Raw genomic sequence first — 25,421 nt, forward strand, 5'->3', positions numbered from 1 at the left:
CCGTAGGTCACTTTCCTTTTTCCTGTACATAAGTCTTCTTCCACTGCATGGCTATGCTGGAGTCTCTGTGCCTTCTTTGGCTCAGGATGCTGCCCAATTTGCAAATCGTTCTTTGCTCAATTAAGCTCTTTTAAACTTAATTTGGCTGAAGTTTTTCTTTTAACACAAATTTGCTGTTTTTTTTTCTGCATTGTTTTCATACTGCTTGCAAGTTCACCTAGCGTATTAGTCCGTTTTTATACTACTGATAAAGACATACTGGTAAAGAAAAAGAGGTTTAATAGACCCAAAGTTTCACATGACTGGGGAGGCCACACAATCATGGTGGAAGGCAAAAAGCACGTCTTACATGACAGCGGGGAACAGAGAGAATGAGAGCCAAGCAAAAGGGGTTTCTCCTTATAACACCATCAGATCTCATGAGACTTATTCACTACCACGAGAACAGTATGGGGGAAACCACCCCCATGATGCAATTATCTCCCACTGAGTCCCTCCCACAACACATGGGAATCATGGGAGCTACAATTCAAGATGAGATTTGGGTGGGGACACAACCAAACCATATCATGTAGTGAGTTTTTCATTTTAATTGCAGTAATGTGCTGCATTACAATGTTTCAGTCAACAACAGAATGTGTATATGACAGTGGTCTCAAGATTATAACAGAGCTGAAACATTTCTGTCACCTAGTGATGTCGTAGCCATCGTAATGTCACAGCACAATACATTACCTTCTCTATGTTTAGATACACAAATACATAACATTGTATTATAGCTGCCCACAATATTCAGCATAGTAACATACTGTAGAGGTTTGTAACATAGGAGCAATAAGATCTACCATATAACCTAGGTGTGTAGTAGACTATGCCATCTACGTTTGTGTAAGTACACTCTGTGATGTTCACACAATGATGATATTGCCTAATGACACATTTCTCAGAATGTATCCCCATCAAGTGACATGTGACTATACTGTATATTTCACTTCCCAGCAATTTAATTTTTTTATAGTTTATTGTCTATTGAGAATTTTTATGTTTTCATTCATTTGAAGAGTGTTTTTACTTACTTATAAAACATAGTTGTAAGAGCTGCTTAAACTGTCTTAAACTAGCTAGATCATCAGGTAACTTGATAGGTTTTTGGTTATTTTGTCATGAGAATTGGTCTTTTTTTGGTCTACTGAGTAATTTTGGGTGGTGTGGATATTGTGAATCTCTGTTGTATACAGTCTGTTAGAACATTCCTAATATGCTTATTTTAACAAGCAATCAGGCCACTTAAATTCAGACTGTAAGTTGTGTCTCATCTTCTGTGAGAGGTAGTTCAAATCGCAGTTACGTTTTTAAATTCTTGGCTTTATTGGTTTGTGTCTCTCCTATGCATATGCAGTTCAGGGGTTAGAATAAGACTTGTGCAGACAGCTCAAATCTCTGTTTGGCTTCCAAAGCATTTGCGGTCTTTATTTGGGACTGTCTCATAGAAGCTTAGTTCAGGAATTATGCTGATAGTTTTGTGAGGTTCTTTCACAAATTAAAGGATTCCCTTCGCTTTCTCTTTTATCTGTGGGATTCTCCTTAAACTCTCGGGCTCGCAGGAGACTTTCTTTTTGGTTTCTATTGCCAGAGAAACAGGATTGGTCTCAGAATTTATCTGCTTGTGCAGCTGCCATTTCCTCACCATTTTGCAACTGAGGTCTACCCTTGAGATCATACTGCACAAGAAAGAAGCAACGTGGAAAACTCATCACTGTGCAGGTCACTTTTCCAACTTTTGACTCTCTTCTATGGTTTGCTTGCTTTTGAGAGGTGGTTGGTTTCTTAAATGTATTTTATCTAGTTTTTAGTTGTGATTAGAATAAGGAAAGGGCTACCATGATTGAACTAGAATGTTTATTAAATTTTTTTTGCCAGAAAAAATACTGATTATATGTCAAGGTATAGAACCTGTCTTTTAAAATTAACCAAACCAAGCCAGGCACAGCAGCTCATGCCTTCTGAGAGGCCCAGGTGGGAGGATTGCTTGATCCCCGGAGTTTGAGACCAGCCTGAGCAATATAGTGAGATCCTGTCTCCACAAAAAATTTAAAAATTAGCTGGATGTGGTGGCTTGCACCCGTAGTTCCAGCTACTCCAGAGGGTAGTAACTGAGTATGGTAGTATGGTAGTACTGAGATGGGAGGATCACTGGTGGTCAAGACTTCAGTGAACCGTGATCGTGCCACTGTACTCCAACATGGGTGACAGAACAAGACCCTGTCTCAAAAAAAAAAAAAAAAAAAAAAAATTAACCTAACCATTGTAACAGATGAAGTCCTGTCTTCATGAGTCAGTTGTGTAGAGAAGGGCAAAAGTGATTGTTAAATTGTGACTATTACACACACCTAATTTAATAAAATAGCTGCTTGTGACACTTTAGATTTCACATTCCACCTATTGTGTGTACTTAGTAGTATTGTCAGTGAGTAAAAGACAACACTGTGTTTTCCTCCTCCACTGGGTTATTAAAAATAAAACCAATTGTATATTTGAAGTGTTTGGTGCCTTCAGAATCAAGTTGTATATAAATTACAGTGGTATTATTTTTCTAATGCATAACTAATTCTTAGATATTGTTAAAGCCCCTATGACTGATTCTTTGAGATGATTTAAGTCTAAGACTTAGTTAAATATAAAGTTTAAAATTAACATTGGTGACAGTGTTTCTTGTTGTAAGTGCAAATAGTGGTCAGTGACAACTTCCTTATGAAGTCAAGTTTACATAATGATACAATATAAAAAGCAAAGGATAAATTGCTGTGTTTGATGCACATTTTGGATGTAGTACCATTTTCTTCTTTTTTTCCTCAGAATAATCGAGGGCGAATATGAATCCTGTGTTATGTGTTTCTACTTTTTTGATGGTGATTAGTGACTTGTAAGGAAATGAAAGAATGAGGGCAGCAAGGCCCTTTTATGTAACATTGAAGTTAAATTGTTCTTTTAAAAAAAAAGGATGTATGGGGCATATGATAAACCGTAAGATTTTCCATATGCTGATGATATCCTTCTGACCCTGAATTGGATCAAATTATTTAAATATGGCTCAGATAAGAAGCACATTGCAGTTCAGATGAAAGAGTATCCTAATGGAAACTTTCCAAACATTTATTATTCTTGCTTGCCTCTTGAAATGGTGGGCATAGAAATAGCAAGTCTCTGAATATATGTTATTATTTGTGAAATGATGAGCTATTTAGACATTATGTTATATGACCACGAGACTTTAAAAAATACCTGATTAATCTCTAATTTATTGTATCACATGACCTCAGTATTTTATAGTTTTCAAAATTGAGATATAACTGGCGCTTGGTAAAATGCACAGACATAAAATTCAATGAATTTTCACATGAAGTCCATACACTTTTTACATATATTCCCCAGATCAAGATATAAAACATTTCTGTCATTCCTGAAATTGTTTATTGTACCCTTTTCCTTTCAATAGCTCCCATCCTCCAACTAGAGTCAGTCACACCTTTGTCAACTTAGATTAGTTGCCTGTTCCTCAGGTGCATGTATGTATGTGGCAGCAAACAGTGTGCACTCTTGCATAATGTTTTCAAGATTCATGCATGTGTTGTATTTTCATCCATGTGTTGTGTGTTATTTCATTTCTATTGTTGGAGAATATTCAATTGTATCAATATTCCCCAGTTTCATTGTTCATTTTTCTCTTGCTGGACTTTTGACTCACCTTCATTTTTGAGCTATCATGAATAAAGCCACTTAGGACAGTCTGTATGTCTTTTTGTGGAGACAGTTCTCATTTTTTACATGAGATAATAAATTTATTATAAATTGATATGTAAATTTGCCTATTTGGATTTCTATTTCATGCCAACTTTTAGAATCTAATTTGCTATAAAAAACGGTCCCAAAAGGTAAAAGTTCCACTAAAAAATTCTAATGTTATTTGAAAGATTATTCTCCCTTATTTAAAATATGGATTATCCATAATTGATTCTCCTGTGTAAACTGCAAGGAAAAATTAAACTTTATAAATCTGTAAAAAGCATATGAAAATTAAAACACTACACACATGACATTCTCACTTTTTCCAAACAACTGATGTGACCATTTCTCCCTTCAAGGGCCAGCCACATGACTCATATCCTTTCTCCACCATGCTATTTTACTATACTATGATAAGCAGTGTATTCGCCCATCTCCCCATGAGACTGTAAGCTCCCTGGAGACAAAGACCATCTGTGTCTTTTCTTTTTATCCCTGACTTCTAGCGCTTTGCCTGGTACATGGTAGGTACACATTATATGTTGAATGAACCGAACCCTTTTGTCTAGGGTATATATTTGCTTTGCAAAAGTTGCTTTTGCTATGGAAACACAACATACACTTAGCTTTAGCTCAAGAATTTACTATTCCCTTTATGTCTTAAGGCTTTTGTTTAATACATGAGCTGACTTATCCTAGTTTCCTGTTCATGTAAAGTATGCTTCTGATGAAAATACACACTACTGGAAACTTATAAAGGGTTTCTGTTTTATTCATTTAATAACATTGTTAAAATTTACTGATGTGTCATTGAGAAAAAATAACTTCAAGTGAGGACAACACACACACACATCTTTAACTGATTTTTTCTTCAAGAGTATATAGTACTTAGCACACTGTGTACTTAGTGCATAGAATATAAACATCACTTTGCTTATTTTTATTATTGGCAAAAGGTACAATATCTGTTTTACACAATTGAAAGACCTTGGAATTATGCATGATTTTTATTACTACTGGGATTTCCATGTTGGATCAAAGGTCATCATTCTAATCGTCTCAGATTCCCTATTTTTTCTTCTAATTGATCATTGCAATGCCCATCTGTCTGTGGCTCATGGTGTAACCTTTTTTGATAGGGGCAGAGCGGCAGATGGACAGCAGATGGGAGTTTTGCCCTGCCTCGTGGTTCAGATCTTGGCCCAGGCACGAACTGTCAGAGACTGTCAGTTTGTCGTCTCAGCTTGTGGTCTCCAGTGCTGTGTTTGGCATCTCAGCCATGGGTCTGAATTGATGCCAAGCTGGACCAGCTATTTGTCATTGTGACTAGTTAATGTTAATGACTAACATTAAGGGTGGGAGCACCGAGTGAGTGTGTCAGATAACCTGGTTGAATTGTGCTTTCTGCTGTGAGCAGCATCCCCAAGACCCCAGAGTCAGCTCATTCTCAGGAGAGAAGTTACAGAATTAGAAACAGGTAGGTGTCTTATAGGTATTTACCTACTCTAAAAACAACACTATTTCCCCAAAGTTCTCCTTTCTATACAAAATCACATGAGGACATGAGTGAAAAGTAGAGGTAGATAGACAGTGGCTTGTGTTTTTGTCTAATTGTTGGACAGTTGTCATCTTCTGGAATTCCTAAGGGTACTGCGTGATTCAAACTTTGACTATTGATAACATTTTGAATGCAGTAACTATGACTGCTTCTGCCATCACATTAAAAGACAGTTCCTGAGATTGCTGGTCTTTTCAAAAGGAAAGAAGAAGGTCTTTAAAAAAATTTATTCTGAACTATCAGCACTCTCTTTTTATTTTTTTATTTATTTTTTTATGTGTGCATGAATTTGCTGCTTTATAAGTGACTCTCTTCATTTCAGTAGAAACCTGATTGGAGTAAACAGACGAGGCTGGGTGAAGTCTCCTAATGGAGGGTAAGCCTTGGCAGTGACCGTGAATAAAAGGCAATAATGAGTCTGAGTGGACGCTGAGCTCTGTGTTTTTTTCTTATTTATTTAGTTTCTTTAGACTTAGAGCTCCACAGAGATCATATTGTACCATTCTCTTAGCTGAGCTGAGTCCCAATTTTGATGAATAACACAAGAGAGTTTATGTAAGGAATATGTGCCCACAGATCTCTAAATAAATGTCCATAATAAGTACAGAAAACTGTCCTACTCTCTACCAGGGCCATCAGTAACTTCTCACCTAGTTGTAGAGATGTTTAGAATACTCCATTTCTTTCTTGTCCTCTGAACTAAATCAAAATATTATGTCCTGATGGTTAATAGTATTTCTGTTCATACGATAGGTACATGATGACATTATTAGACAGTGTATTAATATGAATTGTCCACATCTGAATATTTTCTTGTATTCTGGGAGTCAGAGGTTGCTCTTACATATTTGTAATGAATTATGCTGCTCAATGTTGTTCAAATTATATGAACAACATTGGATTGTTATACTCAAATAAATTATGTTTTCATTCGCTCCAGATATTCTCTTAATTTGATTTAGATATCTCCAGTGTTGACCACCACAAGGCACTTTAAAATCTAGATTATAACAGATTGGCTAGACAATTGTTTACTTAAACCTTGAGTAACCCCCACATTATAAAATGAATATAGATTTTATTCCATATTCCATCAGGTATTCTTTTATCTCTTCAGTTTTCTTCTTTCATAATTGAATATATTTAACAATTGTAAAACTGTGCTTCTATCCTCAGGTAAGATAGTGTGTGTATGCATTTGTCTGCTTATGTTTGTAATTATTGTTCAATTTATATATATCTGACAGGTGACCAAGGTGCTTGTATTTTGGAATCTTGGCATTATATCTGTGGCTTCCTTGAGACCAACTCATTTACTCTTTCCTTTTAAAGGAATCTTGAAATGGAAAAAAAAAAAATCTTATTACAGTGCTACTCAGGATGGCCTAAAGGACTGTGTTACACCCTTGCTAGCTACTAATGTACTTTAACTTGGATCTTGCTAACATGATTTCAGGTGAGGTGTGGACAGGATCTAATTAGTTATAAATCTGTAAATGCTTGAACAGAGGCTAGCTTGAAATTCTCCATCTGACTGATAGTGCTGTAATACTGTAATCCCAGAAAGCTGTCTTGAATGAATTTCCATTAGCCATGGAGTTAAGGGAAAGTCGTGAACTTGAGGAAATTAAGCAATGTCTGTGACTTAGCCAGTTAAATAGAAGCTTTGCTTTACCAGTACGCTATCTGCTTCCCCGTAGTCTTGTTCTTGCTTTGGGGTGGCAGTTCTTAGATTACAACCACAATGAGCTGTGCTACATAAATGTTGAAGCTATCTCACACTGAACGTCTTCTATAAATAGCTAATTTCTTGTGTTTAATCATCCTTTAGATTACATAGTACTTATGGATTACAAAGAGTTTTACTCCACTTTGTCTCTTACGATCTTTTAAACCTCCCATTAGGCAAACAAAGAAGAAACCTAAATAACCAAGAAAACAAATCAAAGCTCAGCATCCAGTTATATTAATTGTTGCCTTTTATTCATACTCATTGCTATTGGATATAGAATAGCAAATAAGAAAAAACGTCTTCACCTTCAAGAAGCTTACATTCTGATAAGGCAGGCTGTAAATAGAAGAGCAAATACTAGAACATCAGATCTAAATAAGTGCTATGACAAAGAATAAGGCTAACATGTCAGAAAATGAGGGAGAGGAAGGTGAAATTTGATGTAGGCTGGTCAGAGCCAGCCCATATGTGTGTGTGTGTGTGTGTGTGTGTGTGTGTGTGTGTATATTTACAGATTGACAGGTTGTGAATCGCACAAATCTTAAGCATGCAGAGAGATATATATATACACACTCACATTGATATAACCTGTACCTCCATCAATATATAGAACATTTCTTTTTTCTTTCTTTCTTTCTTTTTTTTTTTTTTTTTTTTTTTTGAGACAGGGTCTCACTCTGTCACCCAGGCTGGTATGCAGAGTGTAAATGAGTTGGTCTCAAGGAAGCCACAGATATAATGCCAAGATTCATGGCTCACTGTAGCCTCAATCTCTCACCTCAGCCTCCTGAGTGTCACCACACCTGGCTAATTTTTGTATTTTTTGTAGAGACAGGGTCTCCCCATGTTGTCTAGGCTGGTCTTGAACTGGGCTCAATCGATCCTCCTGCCTTAGCCTCCAACAGTGTTGGAATTACAGGCGTGCACCACTGCGCCCAGCCTATATAGAACATTTCTGTAAAATATAAAGATTATAAAATATAAAGATATAAATATTATAAAACATAAAGATTGCTCCTGCACTTTTCTCCCCCATTGCCCCCAAGGGGAACACTGTCCTGATTCTTTCTTCATAGATGACTTTAGCCTGTTCTGGAATCACAGAGTATACACTCTGTTGTGGATGGATTCCTTTGCTCCTCTTGTGGGTTTTGGTGTGTAACCATGTTATTGCTCTATTGTGATCATTCCTTTTTATTGTGTCCTGTTGTCTGGATATACCACAATTTGTTTATCCATTCACCTGATGAAGAATATTTGGATTTCTTCTGGTGTTTGTCCATTGTAAATAAAGCTGTTAGGGACCTTTTTATACCACATTTTTTATGCGTCTGTACCTACATTTCTTTGGGGTAAATACCAAAGGGTAGGTGGTTAACTTTATGAGAAAGTTCCATACCAGTTACTAAAGAGGTTTTACCATTTACTCTCCCACCAGCAATGTAGGAGAGTTCTGTTTTTTCATATCCTCGTCGACATTTGGCGTCATCAATCTGTTAAATTTCAGCCATGTGAGTGGGTGTAGGGTGGTTTCTCATGTGGTTTTGATTTGCATTTCCATAATGACTAATGATGGTGAACACTATTTCATGTGCTTTTTGGTTATTCATAAAGATTTCTTTGTGAAGTGCCTGTTCAGGTCTTTTGCCCGTATTTTAAATTGCATTGTCTTTTTATTATTGAGTTGTAGGAGTTAGAAGTCCTTTGTCGGATATATATACTGTGAATATTTTCTCCTAGTTGGTAGCATTAACCACTTATTTTCCGTATGGTGTCTTTCTTTTCTTTTCTTTCTTTCTTTCTTTTTTTTTTTTTTGAGACAGAGTCTTGATCTGTCACCCAGGCTGGAGTACAGTGGCATGATCTTGGCTCACTGCAACCTCTGCCTCCCGGGTTGAAGCAGTTTTCCCACTTCAGCCTCCCGAGAAGCTGGGACTACAGGTGTGTGCCACCACACCTGGCTAATTTTTTTAGTAGAGACGAGGTTTCACCACATTGGCCAGACTGCTCTTGAACTCCTGACCTCAAGTGATCCGCCCGTCTCGGCCTCCCAAAGTGCTGGGATTACTGGCATGAGCCACTGCGCCTGGCTTCCTTATGGTGTCTTTCAAAGATCAAATGTTTTAATTTTGATGAAATCCATTTATATGTTTTTTCTATTATTTTTAATGTTTTCTTATGCTAAGATGTTTGTCTTTCCCAAGATCATAAAGATACTCTTTTATGTTTTCCTTCAAAAGGTTTATTGTCTTATGTTTATGTTAAGATCTATAATCTAGGATACAGAAGTACTTTGGGGCTTTGGTTGAAAAATCAAGATTTGGGGCATCCAATTAGGATGTAGAAAGCTGAAAAAAGAATATTTCCACCCTTACAAGAACAACAAAATAGCAGAAATTTTGCAAGTATATGCTGTTCTTGAACCTATGAGAGAACTGAGGTCTCAGAGAAACCAACTAAAACTTAAAATCCAAGGAGGGACAAGTGTCTCTCAGGAGAGATAAGGGGCTAGCCCCTTATCTGGAGCAGATGCCTAGGACACTGGTAAGAAGAATTCCACTAAAATGTTTAACAAATTGATAAAGGCCAAGACTGAGCTAGTTAAAGCAACTAAAACCCCTGGGGACTGCAGACACAAAGGAGATTTGCACTTCTTGGCAGGTTCTTCTTCACTGATGTTCAGGATATGCATAAAAAGGATAGGGCAAGAGTTAAAAAAAAAAAAAATTTCCCTTGTGCAGGCCTGAGAGGGTGTTCAGGGGAGGGCATAAAGACCCGCCTCTATCACTTTCCCCTCTCTCTCCTACGGAATAAAAGCCTTAAACTTCATGGGGAAGAGCAACAAACCCTGTTGTCCTTAGGGAACTGGCAAAAACTTACTGCAGCTGAAGGGAGGTACAGAAAAATCTCTGTTCCCCTGGGATGAGGCAGGAACACATCTTAGGCCCAGACCTGTAGATGGGGGAGAAGCAGAAACCAAAGGAAAGCCCTACCTTCAAGACCAAGGACTCACTGTCTGCCCAGTTAATCATTGCAACAGAGAACATCTCCTACACACATCACCTAGCCAACGAGTGACAAGTGGCTATACCAGGATGATATACCAGGTTACAAATGGAAAACTAAGAACAGGGAATTAAATGGGTTACCCAAAGTCCCACGGCCAGTAAATGGAAAAACAGATTTGAACCCAGATAGTCTGGTGCCAAAGTCCCCATAACCACCATGCAATATTGCAGAGGCAAGAGAGTAGGGACTTGGAGGCAATGAGGCAAATCAGAAGAGTGACTATCCTGGAATGAACAGAAGTGGCCAATAGACCATGTGGTTTTAGGAAAGAGGATGCAATTGACAAGATCAAATTTAGCAGAGCTGTTGAAACAGGTGAGAAAGGAAAAGTGTCCATTGGATTTAGCAATGTAGGGGATTTTAAGTTTTAACAGTAAGCCGTTTTACTATAATTGTGAAGATTGGAACCAGAATTCACTGGATTCAGAAATGAATATAGAGTGATGAAGATTAGTTAGTAAAAATAGCCCACTTTCACCAAAAGTTTGGACAGGACGAGGAGATGGAGCATAGGTATGGAGTGACATGCAAAGAGGAGTGGTTTTTAAAAATAAAAGTGGGCCGGGTGTGATGGCTCACTCCTGTAATCCCAGCACTTTGGGAGGCTGAGGAGGGTGGATCACCTGAGGTCAGGAGTTCAAGACTAGCTTGGCCAACATGGTGAAACCCCATCTCTACTAAAAATGCAAACTTAGCTGGGTGTGGTGATGCGCCTGTAGTCTCAGCTACTCGGGAGACTGAGGTAGGAGAATTACTTGAATCTGGGAGGCAGAGATTGCAGTGAGTCGAGATCATACCACTGCACTCCAGCCTGGGCAACACAGCAAGACCCCATCTCAAAAAAAAAAAAAAAGATAAAAGTGTTTTGGGCTTGCTTATGAGACAGGGTGACAAAGCCAGTAGGATGAGAAAGTTTGTCCTCACAAGAAAGAAGAGTAAATTGAGTACAATGTAGTTGGTAATAGTTTATAAAATAGAGTATAGGCATAAGGAGGTTTGTTGATTTATCTGGGGTATGTTTTGTGGCAGTTTTCTGAGTGTACAAACACCCTTACTTTTTTTTTTTTAGCTTCTGATAGTATTATTTTAAGAGATATCTAATTTGCTCAATTTCAGTATATTCCTCATGTGAGCTAAGTTTTTATCTATACTTAAAGACACATGTGAATTTCACATACTTCTTGTATAAATTTTTTTGAGTGAGCTAGCCAGGAAAAAGTTATTTCATCTTTGCTGCTGTGTGTTGATATGCATTCTGTCAGAATACAGCTTTTTGGTAATGCTGCAATAAACTGTCACTCTAATGTGGTAACATGTAATAGATACAATAACTCAATCATTCCATATTACTTGACATAATAAAGAAAATGACTTGAAAAACACAGCCTAAAGAACAAGGTTGAAGCTCTAGTGAGCACAGGTTTTAGGCTTTCTACTGTTGTAGGCGATACCTTCGGAGTTGATAGCTTTGGAGGCAAGGACCGTGAAGACCTTCATGTCTTTATCACCATTGTCTAGAATGGTGGATGCCTCAGAATGTCAAAGGTATGGGAAAAGAGGATACATTCGTTTAGATTTATTATCAATATTTTAAAGCACATGGCTATTGTAAATGATTTAATCCTGTGTGTGACAATTAGTCGAACCTCCAGAAGTCCTGGAATTTCAACTACAGCCATGAAGTTTCAGCTGACTTGAGAGATTTAGTTTGATGGCCAATTACTATGGGCAACCTAGAAGGCATTGCACCCGGCAGAAGCACTGGAAACATTCTTTCCTTATGCTTCTAAAACTTGAGATGATATCATCAGCTCCAGTCCCATAGTATCCATCTTATTCTCAATATTCACTCTCTCCATTGATACAAGTGTAGTACCTTTGTTATTTTGAAAAAATGCATTGGTTTTTACTCCAAACAGGAGATGGTTTTATTTATACCAATATCTTAAATATTAACACATATTAAGGAAAAAATTAAAAGTTTACATTTGAAAATTGAGTTGACATTGGGAACTTTAGGTTAACTGTCACAGTGGGTCACAGGAAAGAACTTGGCCACATTTGTCAACCATATTTGGCCTAGTTTTCTGCATATGTTTGCCAGATGCAACAGCCAGTTTATTGCTGGAGGGCACAAAAATCTGGAGGAAAGGCTTGGCACTTGTGCTGTTTAACCCACTGGGGGGTCTTATTTTTGCTGAGATTTTGCCTACAGAGATCTGATTGTACAATAGAGAATGAATGGGAGAACGAGGCTTCTCTTTGCTTTCCATAAACTAGAGATTTATAGAATGCTCGTGTCAAGCATTTTTGGGAGCACAGTTGCAAAAAAAAAAAGGAAGATTAAAAATGTTATCTGTACTGTGAAGAATACAGTTCTAGGTGTGAATGGTGAGGCAAATGAGCCAATTAACCAACATGTACTCTTTATTAAGGGGGCTCTCAATTTCCCGGAAAGTTATCACTCAAAATGGGAAGCATGAAAATATATATATATATTTTTATAAAATTGGCCTGATACATAAAAGAATTTCAGAATTTTTGACAAATCAATCCTATAATTAGAGGTTATATATTTATAGCTGATTCAAATCCCAAAATGAATAGAGATGTCAAAGCCTTGAGCATATTGAACATTTACACATGAATAAGCAAGATGGCAGAAACTGTTTTCAGGCAGACCTATTTTTTTTTTTTTTTTTTGCCTTTGTATGTTTTTGGTGGTTCTTCAACTTGCAATTTCCATATAATATTTTTCCATGTTTACGTTAGCATGTAATTAGCATACATATGATTCCATAGTGGATATGTAAATACTCCCTACTCCCCAAATAGGTCAAATGGCTGTGGGTTTTATTTTGTTTAATACTATACTTCTAGACTATTTGTTATTTAGATAGTAATTGTATTTTTTTTCCTTTTAATTATTAATTTGAGTCGTGGCAGCTTATTAAGTCTCGTTTTTAAGTCAAAGACATTAATGTTTCAGGGCAGGTGTTTGAGTTTCAGAATTTGGAGGAATAGAGTTAAACACATTTATATTATTTTTCCCTTTCACCACACTTAGTATTTGAAGACTGTAGTCACTCTTTAACTATCAAATTTTTTTTCCATTATTTTCATAAAACCTTCATACAACCAGACACCTAAATACTATCGCAAAGTCATAACTTACTTCTGGAGGTAGTCGCTCTGTAACTCTTCTCAGATCACTGGGAGATATCTGGGAAATGTTTGAGGCAAATATTTCAATGAAGTGAATACCAAATTTATTTTAATGCTGTGTGTGTGTGTGTGTGTGTGTATATGTGTTGAGTGAAAAAGACAGAGAAGCACACTATAGAGAATGTATTTCAATGATTAAAACATGCAGAGAATAAACCAGTTAAAGTATCATTTAATTGGACATCTTATCTTTCACCTAATACAGATGTATAAGGATTATGAGTAAAGTTATACATCTTTATATATATGTGTGTATATATGTATGTGTATTTTTATATATGTATGGATACATATATATATTTATATCCAAAGGTCTCTGACACAGGCGTGTGCATGTATACACACACACACACAAACACACGCCTTTGCTTTTCTTTTTTTGTTTTTGAGACGGATTCTCACTCGGTCGCCCAGGCTGGAGTACAGTGGCGCAATCTCAGCTCACTGCAACCTCCACCTCCTGGGTTCAAGCGATTCTCCTGCCTCAGTAGACTACAGGCGCCCACCACCATGCCTGGATAATTTTTGTGTTTTTAGTAGAGACGAGGTTTCACCATGTTCGCCAGTCTGGTCTCTAACTCCTGACCTCAAGTGATCTGCCCGCTTTGGCCTCCCAAAGTGCTGAGATTACAGGCGTGAGCCACTGCGCCCAGCCTGCATTTTATTTCTGGTTAGCTCAGGTCAGTGAGTCATTACTGCTGGGTACAGATGTGAAGTGCTGATGATTCCTCTAACACTGCTATGGGAACAAATGGGGCTAACTGTGGCTGCTCCAGAGAGGTACAGTTTGTAGGGCACTGAGATTGTTGAAAAAGAAAATGACCAGTGATACATGGGTAGGGAGCTGGGGTGGGTGGCCCTCATCACTTCCATGTCACTATATACCCTATATTTCTATCTTTCCCTTGGTGATTTGCAGATTTATTGATACAAATATTTTCAGCTAAGTAATTCTTCACATCCTAACATGTGTAATGAAATTCCTACTTGTAGAGTTACTGTGTACTCTTAGTAACCATTGGAAGCATGGAAAAAATTGATTTGGAAAGCCTGAAAGCCCTATGATAATAAAAATCATACAGCACTTAACTTGCCTGGTGTATTGTAATTACATTTGTCTGTCTTCCTCCACCCCCATACTGTGATTTCATTAAAAGCAGGGACAAATTTTAAATTTCCAGATTTTAAATTTCACAGTTTCTTATAGCAGAAGTATTCAATAAAGGGTAGTTGAATGAAGAAAATGGTGAATGAAGTTTAATGAAACATCAGGATCTCTCTATTTTGTTATCTTTACCAAAATCATTATATTTTTTTGCTTAGGTAAGTGGCAGGAATTTATATTTCTTTTTTTTGTATTTACTGATACTGTCAAAGAACTATGATATTTGTAATGAAAAGAACACTGGAATGATAATATCAATAACTGAGTTTAAATGTTGGTGTCACCTCCTAGAGCCTTCCTTTCTTCATCTGTAAAATGGGCTAATAATATCTACCCCATGTAAGTGTTATTTCAGTTATATTTCTTTCTTTCTTTATTCAGGAAACTCTTGAAAATCTCTCATAATCCTAAACTGCCTAGCTAATAGTAAGGATACAATTTTGAAACATTTCCTGATGCTTTAAAAAAAAAAATCCCTGTAAATCATGCTCTGCAGGTGCCATGCTCATGGATGAGGGATTGAGAGCTTCTGTAGCTTTAGGAGTAGGGCAGGGACAGCCTACATTCCAAAACACATGTGCCCTGGCAGCTGTCAGAGAAGTTCTTATAAAAACCAAGATTTGTTGAAAATTCTAAAGCTTACATTTAAATATGAAGAAAAAACCCTGAGGATCTGAGACAGGATCTTATGTAAAGTGAGATGTAACCACATAGGAAAGGAGGACCCTTCCAGTGGGGCAAAGTGATGCTTGAGGAGAGATTGAGGATGGGGATCAAGAACAAAGGGATTAAAAACAACACAAAACACTTGGGAAGGCTGAGGAGGGAGAGGCAGAGGAGGCCGTATCTCCCTGATCCTCTGGAACCCTGGGGGAGTGCCTTTTGAGGATCTCCAAACCACTCTGCTTCAGGTAGTAGAGTTGAAAAGTGGCCTGTTGAAGAAAAGGCCATTCTACTCACGTCTTTTCCAGGTACCTCATGTCTTAAAATTGAGCCAGATGTTCTGGAGGGACAGATGTCGTGACCTTATAAGTGGGCATCAGCACACCTTGCCGGGTCCCAGTAGCTCAAAGCAAGGAAATTGGTGGCAGAGATTACAGGGTGCCCCTCTCCATGCTGGGGTCACAGCTGAGTCTGAGTGTCAGATAGAGCTGAGATGAGGAGTCTAGTCAGTTGGGGGAGATGGCCAGAAGCAGGCATTGTTTGGTGCCTATGACCAGAGGACCATCCCAGGCACATCAGAAACAGTTACAGTTAAGTTAGAAGCCAGTAACCACCAGCGACCAGGCAAGATTAGCCATGCCTGACTCAGACTTTAGCAGCCCACCCAAGAAGGGCAGTAATGACAGCAGATGTTCTGTTGCCACCACAGCGTTACTTACACTTCCTCTGAGGAGGTGCTAGCATGCCAGAAGGAGGGGGAAGAGAGAAAACAACCCGAAAGACTGAAAATCTGCCCCAAATTGACTATTTTTCAGAGAACCCGAGTGATACCAAATGAACCAGATTAAAATGTTTGTTTTGTTTTGCATTTTTATCACCAAGGGAGAATGGAGACTTGTGAGCAACGTGAAGTCAGTGATGTGATGGAAAACGCAGTTTTAAAAAAAAATTATTTTTTGCACATCTGTATTATAATGAATACATTTCCAATCAGCCACACTAGTGTGTCTTTCTCTCTTTTTAACTTGCAGATGTATAGTGTTCTCATTTGTAATGTATGTGTTTGGAGCATCTTACGGTGTACAGAATGCTTTCCCATACGCCCTCTCATCTGTTCCTTACCATAACACAATGAGGTAATGTCAGTATTATTACGCTTATGTTTCAGGAAGTTGAAGATTTGTCCAAGAGCAGATAGCTGAAGAGAGAGAGAAAGAGAGAACAGCTTACAGCTCAGGTCCTCTCTCCATGCTTAGGAACCACTACAAATGCTATGGTCTTGAGTCTCATTTTGTTTCCCTCTGGAAACCACATGTGCACTTTGTTGGCGACAGTATGGGTATGGTTATTTTGTTAGTTCTTACACATTTATTTTAAAATTTAATGAAGTAGTGCCATAAAGCTTTATCAGGATGTATTTAAAATGAAAATAGTCTCTTGTTATCCAGCATGCAACTGATTCTTTCAATTTGGTTTGGTTAGTCAGAATCTTACCAGAAGTCTGTCCAGGTGATTTAGTTGAGAGCATCAAAACCAACCAAAATAAAACAAAAACAATAGCCCATGGCAAATTCATTCCGATCAGTTCATATCCTAGAGAAAAGTGCAGAAAAACAAAGGTGAGTCAATATTTTATAAATTCAGGGTCAATACTGTATGCAATGTCAATAGTGTATGAGTTCCAAAGGATTTGTGTCACTATTACATTAGAAATGATCCACTTTTATTTGATGTATAGTAGATCTGGCCATATAATGGCCAATAAATAAATAAATAAATAAATAAAACTCCCACACCAGAATACAAAGGATAGAGAGCAAACATATTTCGTACGATAATTGCAAACCACTTATGGGCTTCAGTACAAAGTAACAGAGACCATCTCTTCTCTTTCGCTTTTCATTCATTTTTAGCATTAGCAAATTTATGGCCTGTGCTCTTGACCTTGAGCGCTAAGAGGTGTGTGTCTTTGCCATGCTCCATGGCTACATTTTAGGAGAGTGAGTGTGCATTACATATCCGTAATCCAGATCTTAGATAGTAGAGGGGTGCCATTATAATTTGTGGAGAGAGGCTATAATTTGGTGCTCAGGGATTACCTCCTTTGTATATGTTTGCCCACTGCATGCTACCATTTATTGTAAGCTTTTAATTCATGATCTTCATTCTAGTTGAATCTGTGGAGCTATTGGTCATGAGTATAGAAATAGATCTATAGGGTTTTCTTGAATGGCATTTTTCATTGCTAATGTGTTTTGTGACCAGCCAGGTTTATGGATAAATCCAGTTTTTCTGTTTCTCTGAGAGGTATGCATCAAAGCAGTTTTTTCCTCTTAGGAATTTTAATTTCCCTTCGGGGTTCAGTGGGCCATTTAGTACCTCCATTATCTCATAACTTATTCTTACTATTTAAGTGACTCGTTTTTTTAGGATGTTAAAATAGCATGTTGGTCCTTTTACATACCTTTTATTTTCAAAGTCAGACCAAACAAACCACCAGAGTGCTGTAAATTTATGCCTTACATTTGTTTGGGATTCTTTTTATATTCATATTTTTAGAGTCTTCATATGCAAGCAGAAATTTTCCATCCCCTCTCCACTGATCACCATTGAGGACAGGGCACGAGATGGGCAAACCCATGCTTTTGTGTGCCTGTAATGGCTAGCCTCTTTGTTACACACTTTATATTGGTCATTATCTGATAGAATTCCAACAAATGAAAACATGCCCAAGTTAAAGAAATTAAATCTCCTTATCCATCACCTTAGAAAAATGACAACACAGCATGTATATAATTTAAAATGACTTGTTTGAATATTTATTGCTAGATTGGGAGAACATTTCTACTGATAAGAAGCTCCTTTGATTTATCAAAGTTTTCCATATTATTTGTTAATTAACTCCATGTCCTTAATATCCACAGCTCATTTTTCCTATGATAATGACTCCATTGTGCAACATATAAATATAATGAAAAATATCCCTACCTGTATTAAAAATTGAGAAACCTCAATTTAATTCACACACATTGTATTTTGTAGTCAACTCAGGACTGTAGTTATATAACTTGAGTTATTATTGCTGGAGCAACAAGATAAGAGAGGCATTGAAACACTGCAAAAGAGACTGCAGTGGACCAGGGTGGTAATGTTGTCCTGGTAATAAGCCTACTCCTGCCATTGCTGTTAGATGAAGGTTTTCTTTTTCTTTTTTAAGTATTATATAATTATATGCAATTATTTTTGTCCTTTGGTTTTCCTATTATCTTTTTCCTCCTCTTTTTGATATCAAAATGACATTAACTGGAAAATATAAACCAATAAGATTTGAGCTATTTAATATGTTAAAAGATAATTTGCCAGGTTTCAAGTTATTTCCTCATTTGGATCTAGCATGCAGCACTTACTGATATGAATTTTCTAACTCATGTCTATTTAAAAGTATTGTGTACACATTTCAGCAAATTTTGGCAAAAGGGCGTCCTCTGATGGGGAAGTGACTGTTCCTTTCTTTTGCCATTTCCCAGTCTTAAACCCTTGTTTTTACATCAAGCTCCTTTGTTAAGGATTCAACATAAAAGTCTTTGATACTATTGAGTGTATCTCTGACTCATTATTAGCCAACACTCTGTGTCTGGCTGGCAACTTTTCCGTAAGTGGTAAGGTCAGCCTCATACAGTATTGCACAGCCTTTCCCATTCCTTTGGCGTCAGTGAGAATCAGATGATTCAACAGTGAAAAGCAAACTCTTGGACTGGAATAGCAAGATGACCCATCTCTAAACAAAGCAAACTGATATTCAGACTAGGTAGGAGTCTCTCATGCTTAACATGCATCTTACTGGTTCTTTATGAAGAGCTTTCTCTTGGTAAGAGGTACTCTTTAATATTTGTCTTTACCACAGGTAATCAGCATCTGTAATTCATGATTTCTCTCCTTAGTTAACAAGGCTATGGAATATTTGAAAGCAACTTAGGGTCAGCATGATATAGTGGAGAAGGTGTTGAGTCAATTGATATATGTACCATCTGGGTGCTCATTGAGAGGCCTGTTACCCTCTCTTAGTCTGTAACTTCATCTGTAAAATGGAAATAATCTTATCTGCTTCACAAGGTTGATGCAAAAGTGAATATGTATAAAATTACTTGGTAAAATGTAAAACCCTATTCATGTTTAAGGGACTGCTATCCTTTTAAGAAGCAGATGTGTTTGCTGTCATCATTTGAGAGAAATTGGGAATACTGGAACCTTTTTAAAATTGCAGCATAATGTCTTGGAGTGATTTGTTAAATATTGACTTAAACTAGTAGGATTTTCCTTTTTTCTTTTTCTTTTTTTAAGACAAGTTCTTGCTCTATCATGTAGGCTGGAATGCAGTGGTGTTGGTGTGATAGAGGTCAGTGCAGTCTCAACCTCCTGGGCTCAAGTGATCCTCCCGCCTCAGCCTTTTGAGTAGCTGGGACCACAGGTGTGTGCCACTGTACCTGGCTAATTTTTGTAGTTTTTGTAGAGCTGGAGTCTCACCATGTTGCTCAGGCTGGTCTCAAACTCCTGGGTTGAAGTGATCCTCCTGCCTTGGCTTCTCAAGGTGTTAGGATTACAGGCATGAGCCACCGTGCCCAGCCAACTAATGGAAGTTTCAATAGTCAAAGTGTAGCATTTTCCTTAATCTTTGGCCCTGTAAGGGTATCATGCTGTATTGGAAAATCTTCTTTCTTTAACCACAAAATTTAAAATGAAACTGGATTTGAGTTAGCTAGTACTCTTTCAGTAAATTGTGTGTATTTCCTTTTAAGTAATTTGCTTCTTCCAATTGTTTCATCTTTATCATTCATTCTCTTTCCTCAGTCCTTTATTCGCTGCTGAGGGGAAGCAATGAAGAATGTCCTTTGACTCTGCCCAGTTTTTTATGCACACACACAAACCTTTTTTTTTTTTAGAGACAGGTGTAAAGGAAATGTAATATATTTTTTAAACCTAGTGGTGGGTGTGCCAATTAAGGAACTTGCAAGTAAAAGTTGAACTTTGGAGCCAACACGATTGTTGGGGCTCATCATCTTTATAACGAAAGTCTTTGCAATTATTATTTCGTTTGGCAAAGATGAAGTTGTACCCTTGGGAGATGCCTTGCCAAATCTTTATCCGTGATTCTGAATTGATTCCAGCCAGACTTTTTTATAGGCAAACTACTTCATATCCTTTCTTTGTGGTGTGTGCCCTTAACCTCAAGAATTCAGTTTATGAACACTGAAATAGTGTTCACAGAAAGTGTTTGGAGAAGAACGCCTTTTAAAAATTACAGTCATTAAGGTATAATGCCATATGGGCTCAAGGGGTGGCAGAGAGGCTGAGCGGCTTCTTGTTCATTAAGACTGAAATATTTATATGAGCAGTAATAATAAGAGCATATTTCAGAGTCTGTGTGGTATGAAATTGAGCAGCGATGCAATTAGATAATATTGACAGCCCCTATTGTAATTATGTAAATAGTACTAAGTTCAGCTCTCCTTTTGTCTTTCATTTCCGTGTGCACATGTATGGAGAAGGCTAGAAAATATATAAATGTTGGGCAGGAGTGCTTGGCTGTTTATTTATAGGACACAGTAGCCTGATGCTTATGTTCCCTTAAGTTATTTATTTATTTATATTTTTCATCCAAATTAAGCAAGTCCAGTGGGTTCCCAGAGGGGACATGCAAATATGTGTTTATTTGGAGAAATGCTTAGTGTTAAAGCATCCACATGAGGACCCTGACAACCTCATAGGTCCATTCTGAGTACTTGTCTTTTGGAGCTGTGTGTTAGAATCCCGCTTGACTAATACTAATACTTTTTTTTTTTTTTAAAAATCTTTAGAACAGATAATTTAAAGTTGTTCTCCATAGAGATGTTTTCTATGTCTAGCTGCCTATCAATCTTTCCATCTCAATGCAGAAGTATTTGATTAGTGTATTTAAGGTAATAAAGATGCCAACAGTAGTGTCACCGTGATGGATGCTAATTATAAGTCTTTAATGGTTCCTCTGCTTTGGCCACTGTCTCTGCAGATTGTGATTTTTATGGTTAAAATAGTGCCCTGCTGTCCAAAGGCTTAATCATAAATTCTGGTCTCCCTTTCTTTAATGATTTTGCATGCAGTGGTATAATCCCAGTAACATACATTATCTTCGTTAAAAGCAAGCAGTGACTTTCATAGGGGCGATTAATGCATTTTTAAGGAGCTTGAGGAATCCTTGTTGGGATCATAGCAGAGGTGATGATGATTGTGCTTCCTGGGCATTAGAATTAGCAGCAATGTTGCACAGACTGTCTGAAAATAATTGAAGATTTTTATGCAGTCCCTATTTAGCACATTAATGTTGTAAATGAGACTATAACTGCAATGGTAGAAAGGCAGGATTTGCAACCTGAAGATGTTATCAGTATGTGGCTGTCAGACCAACGAAATGAAAAGCAAGTTAAATTATATGAGGGCTTTTCCTTCTTTAGAACAGTCTTAAACAGATTTGGGGTCAGTCAATTTGACATATCTGTTGATGAAAATATCTCTTCTCCTGACATTTTTCAGGCTGAATTTTCACAGTGCTAATATATGTTTAGTCTTTAATCTCCTTACTCAAGTCCAGAGATACAGTTTTAAATAAGAAGAAATGTGCCTAGTAATATACACATTTATGGGACTTTCAAGGTATGGATAATTTGCTTATGTAAATATATGCCCATATACACTACACATACTAATACTTCTCTGAAATGACATATCTTATTGCAGACAAGCTTAACATGAATTAAATCGATGCCCTGCTATCTTGTAAGAGCAGTTTACTTTCACATCAGTTACAATGCATAGCTTCTTGCATGTAGCGGGTATTTTAAAATAGTACTTTCATGCTCTTATTGAAAAGACCTTGATAATTAAAAAAATTGTTTTTTAAAAGCACATTAATATTGGCACACATTAACGTTATTATGTACCTGTTTTCTCCTATTTAATTTTACTATATTCTATGCTTACAAATTAAGCTAGATGGAACTACAATAAAATGTTAGGTGTTTATATCTTATTACTTTCCACTAGTTTTATTCAATTGTAATGATAATATCATACTATAATATCCTCTGTTAGTGCTAACCACTGTCTTCTAGACAAAGTTGTTGACTTCTAGTAAGGATTTAAAATTTAAACCATTTTTGAACCATTTACATTTTCAAAGAAGGGAATGCTAAATTGTTTTATAGGAAGGTAGCTATTCCCCAAGTGGTACTGGCTTATAGGAAGAAACTACAGATCTCAGAAGCCAAGCTTGGAAGAGTATTCCTCTAGAAATAACATCTATTCAACATTTCTGGGGGTAGCTATAGTTAATAGTTCTGGTTGATTAACAAAAGTCTACCTAATATTTATTTTATGGTGGAAATTTGAGGAGATATGCCCAGCTGCATAGTGATTATTAGAAAATGCCTCAATTTACAAGCATTATGTTGAAAAACTTGTGACATCTACTTTGGGTGTTTACAATAATGACTTACTTGCAAAGTCTTTTATTTTGCCATAATATACTTTAAGGCAATTGTTTGATATGTTAATGTTCAGATGTTCTGAGGTGCTCTCTTAGGTAATGGTTTTCATCGGCGAGCTATTGGACATCTTTTCACCACAGTGATAATACAGAAAACATACACACAGAGTGTAACCTCTCCCACAGGGAACCTTTATTTTTAGAGCGTCACTCCGACATTCTCAACATGGGCAGACCAGAAAGGGGTGTTAGAAAGCTTGCGATGGATGAGGAGGGCTGGAATTAAATGAACTAGGATTGACTGGGGAAGAAGACTGATATGGGAGCCTATGGGATTGTTAGTGGAGATCTGTATGGTAATTAATCCCGTGTGAAGACAAAACGTACCCTCCAATCTGTTTGTCTACTCATTCCGCCAGTGTCATGCTCTACTGATTATCGATAGTGTCATTAGAAAAACCAGAGAAAGACTCTTCTGTGGGTATCAACAATCTGCAGAGGTCTAACTAAGCATTAGAATGACATCTTGTGTGATTCTACAATGAGAGACGCAAAACTGCCTGATCAGAGGAGGTGTGGGCTGCATTGTTTAGTCTCTCTTGCTGTGTGGATAATTTTCTTTTGTAGTTTTGATAAATTAACATTGGCTCATGTATTCAGCAATATTCAACAGGAATCTTTTTTTTTTTTTTTTTAAGCCCCAGGGCTTGTGTTTAAAAATGCAGGTTAGTTCTCAGAGGCTTTCAAAAGCATTTCTGCATCATGCTACTAATTAAGATAAGGTTATCATTTTAAGTTATACCAGGAATGCAATTAGAGCTTCTACTGAGAACTGTAGCAATCAATTTTATACAAATTATTCAGACCTGGTAAGGTAGAATACAGTTTTAATAGGACAAGTGAACATACTGTGATTTATTAGATACAATGTGAATTCAAAAGACACCTGAACACAGCATCTGTAACACATCATGTAGCCCAAGTCACTGGGACTCTAGTTCAACAGCCCTTCACTGGGAGAGATTTAATAATATGCCTTCCATTCTCCATTGTTCAGTGACTGTTATTTTGGATTTTGAGAGGGATTTTTGTTTTTCGGTTTGAATGGTTTTCAACATGAGAAAGGATACAAAGCGCAGATGAGTGAGTCCCCTCTATCTAGACTGACATGTGCTGCAGAGCTGTGGGTCAGTCCTACTTGTCATTCCTTTTACTTTTGTGGGATCCACAGAGTCCAGGTGACCAGCTGACAGTGTAATTAACTATTTTTTCTACACTGTCCATCTCTGCTAAGAGTATTTGGTGTTGGATAAGAAACTTACAAGTGTTATCTGCCAGCTGTCAGTAATTACTTATTCATTGAATGGATACCTGTTTTCTAAGGATGTATGAGGACTGCAAGGTTGAATAGCTCCTGAGGAGGCTGTAGATCCTTTCTTCCTAGGATCACTGCAGGTCATCTGAAGCTCTCCATTAGGTCATAAATTACAGTACTTCTGGGCTTCCTTTTCTTAAACCTCTTAAAAATATCTGGAACACCTTTTACTACTCCCTGGTTGGCTTTTATTCTCATTTGACCTATCAGCTTGTTCTACATTTTTCCATGCACCGAAATTCCTCAAATTGCAGTTGTTCATTCAATGTATATCTAGAGATTTTCCATCGTGTGCCATGCATTGTGCTAGGTATTGAACACATGGTGGTGAAAAAGGATACTGTACTAATATCTATAACATATGACTGCCTTTCCCACCTCCACCATTAAGCACGTAACATCCCTTCCCAGCACTTGTGACCTTGCCTTGTAATTTACAGAGAAGGTAAATATCCTCTAGTACAATCTCCTCTGTCTTCTCCTTTCTTCCGTATCTGCCATTATCCACAGCTGAAAGGTATTTTCTTTCTTTTCTGTCTCATAGAAAGTGTCACCTCTCCTCCATTAAATTGCCATGATTAAGATAATTTTCTTTAATGTTTTTTTCTAGGCATTAATTTTTCCAATAATTTCTCTTTTTGCAATAATTTTTCTTTTCCTTTCTTTCCTGCATTAATTTTTTTTCTCTCTACTTTATCTCAATCTTTCTTACTCTTCTGCTATTTCCCTTTGGCCAAGAAGCAGGCTCACGTTTTAGCTCAACCCTATCCAGAAACAATAAGTAAAAAATCTGTTATCTTACCTCTGTTACTCATTCAAACTTCCTAGTTGCTAGTTTCTTGAAAGTGTGCCTACACAAATTCTGATTTTTCTTCTTCATGTCTCTGTCTTCTTACAACAGTCTGGCTTCTGGACCAGCAAATCTCTAGACCAATACACACCAGTGGCCAAAGCTTACTTCTCACTTCATTTAGCCTCGTACTAACATTTGTTATTGCTGCCTCTTTCCTACTTCTGAAAATCAGCAGCTGTCTTGAATCCATGGTGTCATTTCTTCATCCTCAGTTTCTTAGGCTGAGTTGTCCTTTTTTGCTAACGCTTTTGGTGACAATGTCCCTCAGGGTTTCAACTTTAATATTCTTCTTTACTTACTCTGTGTGAGGAGGTTCTTAAAAGAAGAGGCTTCAAAGGTGAACTGTGAATGCCCTAAACTCATGTGCTACAGGCCAGGCGTGGTGGTGCACGCCTGTAATCCCAGCACTTTGGGAGGCCGAGGTGGGTGGATCATGAGGTCAGGAGATCGAGACCATCCTGGCTAACATGGTGAAACCC

General features: G+C 37.4%; 1 long non-coding RNA gene across 2 annotated transcripts in view; it reads left to right on the forward strand.

Annotated features, from left to right (window-relative positions):
• LOC105552489 overlaps positions 1–25,421 on the forward strand; it is a 562,990-nt gene that overhangs the window by 473,627 nt on the left and 63,942 nt on the right. The window contains exons 9-10 of one of the 2 annotated variants that reach the window (XR_001008022.1): positions 16,364–16,534; positions 19,542–19,663. This is a non-coding gene — a long non-coding RNA (uncharacterized LOC105552489). The remainder of the gene's footprint in view (positions 1–16,363; positions 16,535–19,541; positions 19,664–25,421) is intronic. The other variant, XR_001008021.1, reaches the window with a different exon arrangement.

The sequence above is a fragment of the Mandrillus leucophaeus genome, unplaced genomic scaffold (genome assembly GCF_000951045.1).
Source record: "Mandrillus leucophaeus isolate KB7577 unplaced genomic scaffold, Mleu.le_1.0 Scaffold56, whole genome shotgun sequence".
Lineage (NCBI taxonomy): Eukaryota > Metazoa > Chordata > Mammalia > Primates > Cercopithecidae > Mandrillus > Mandrillus leucophaeus.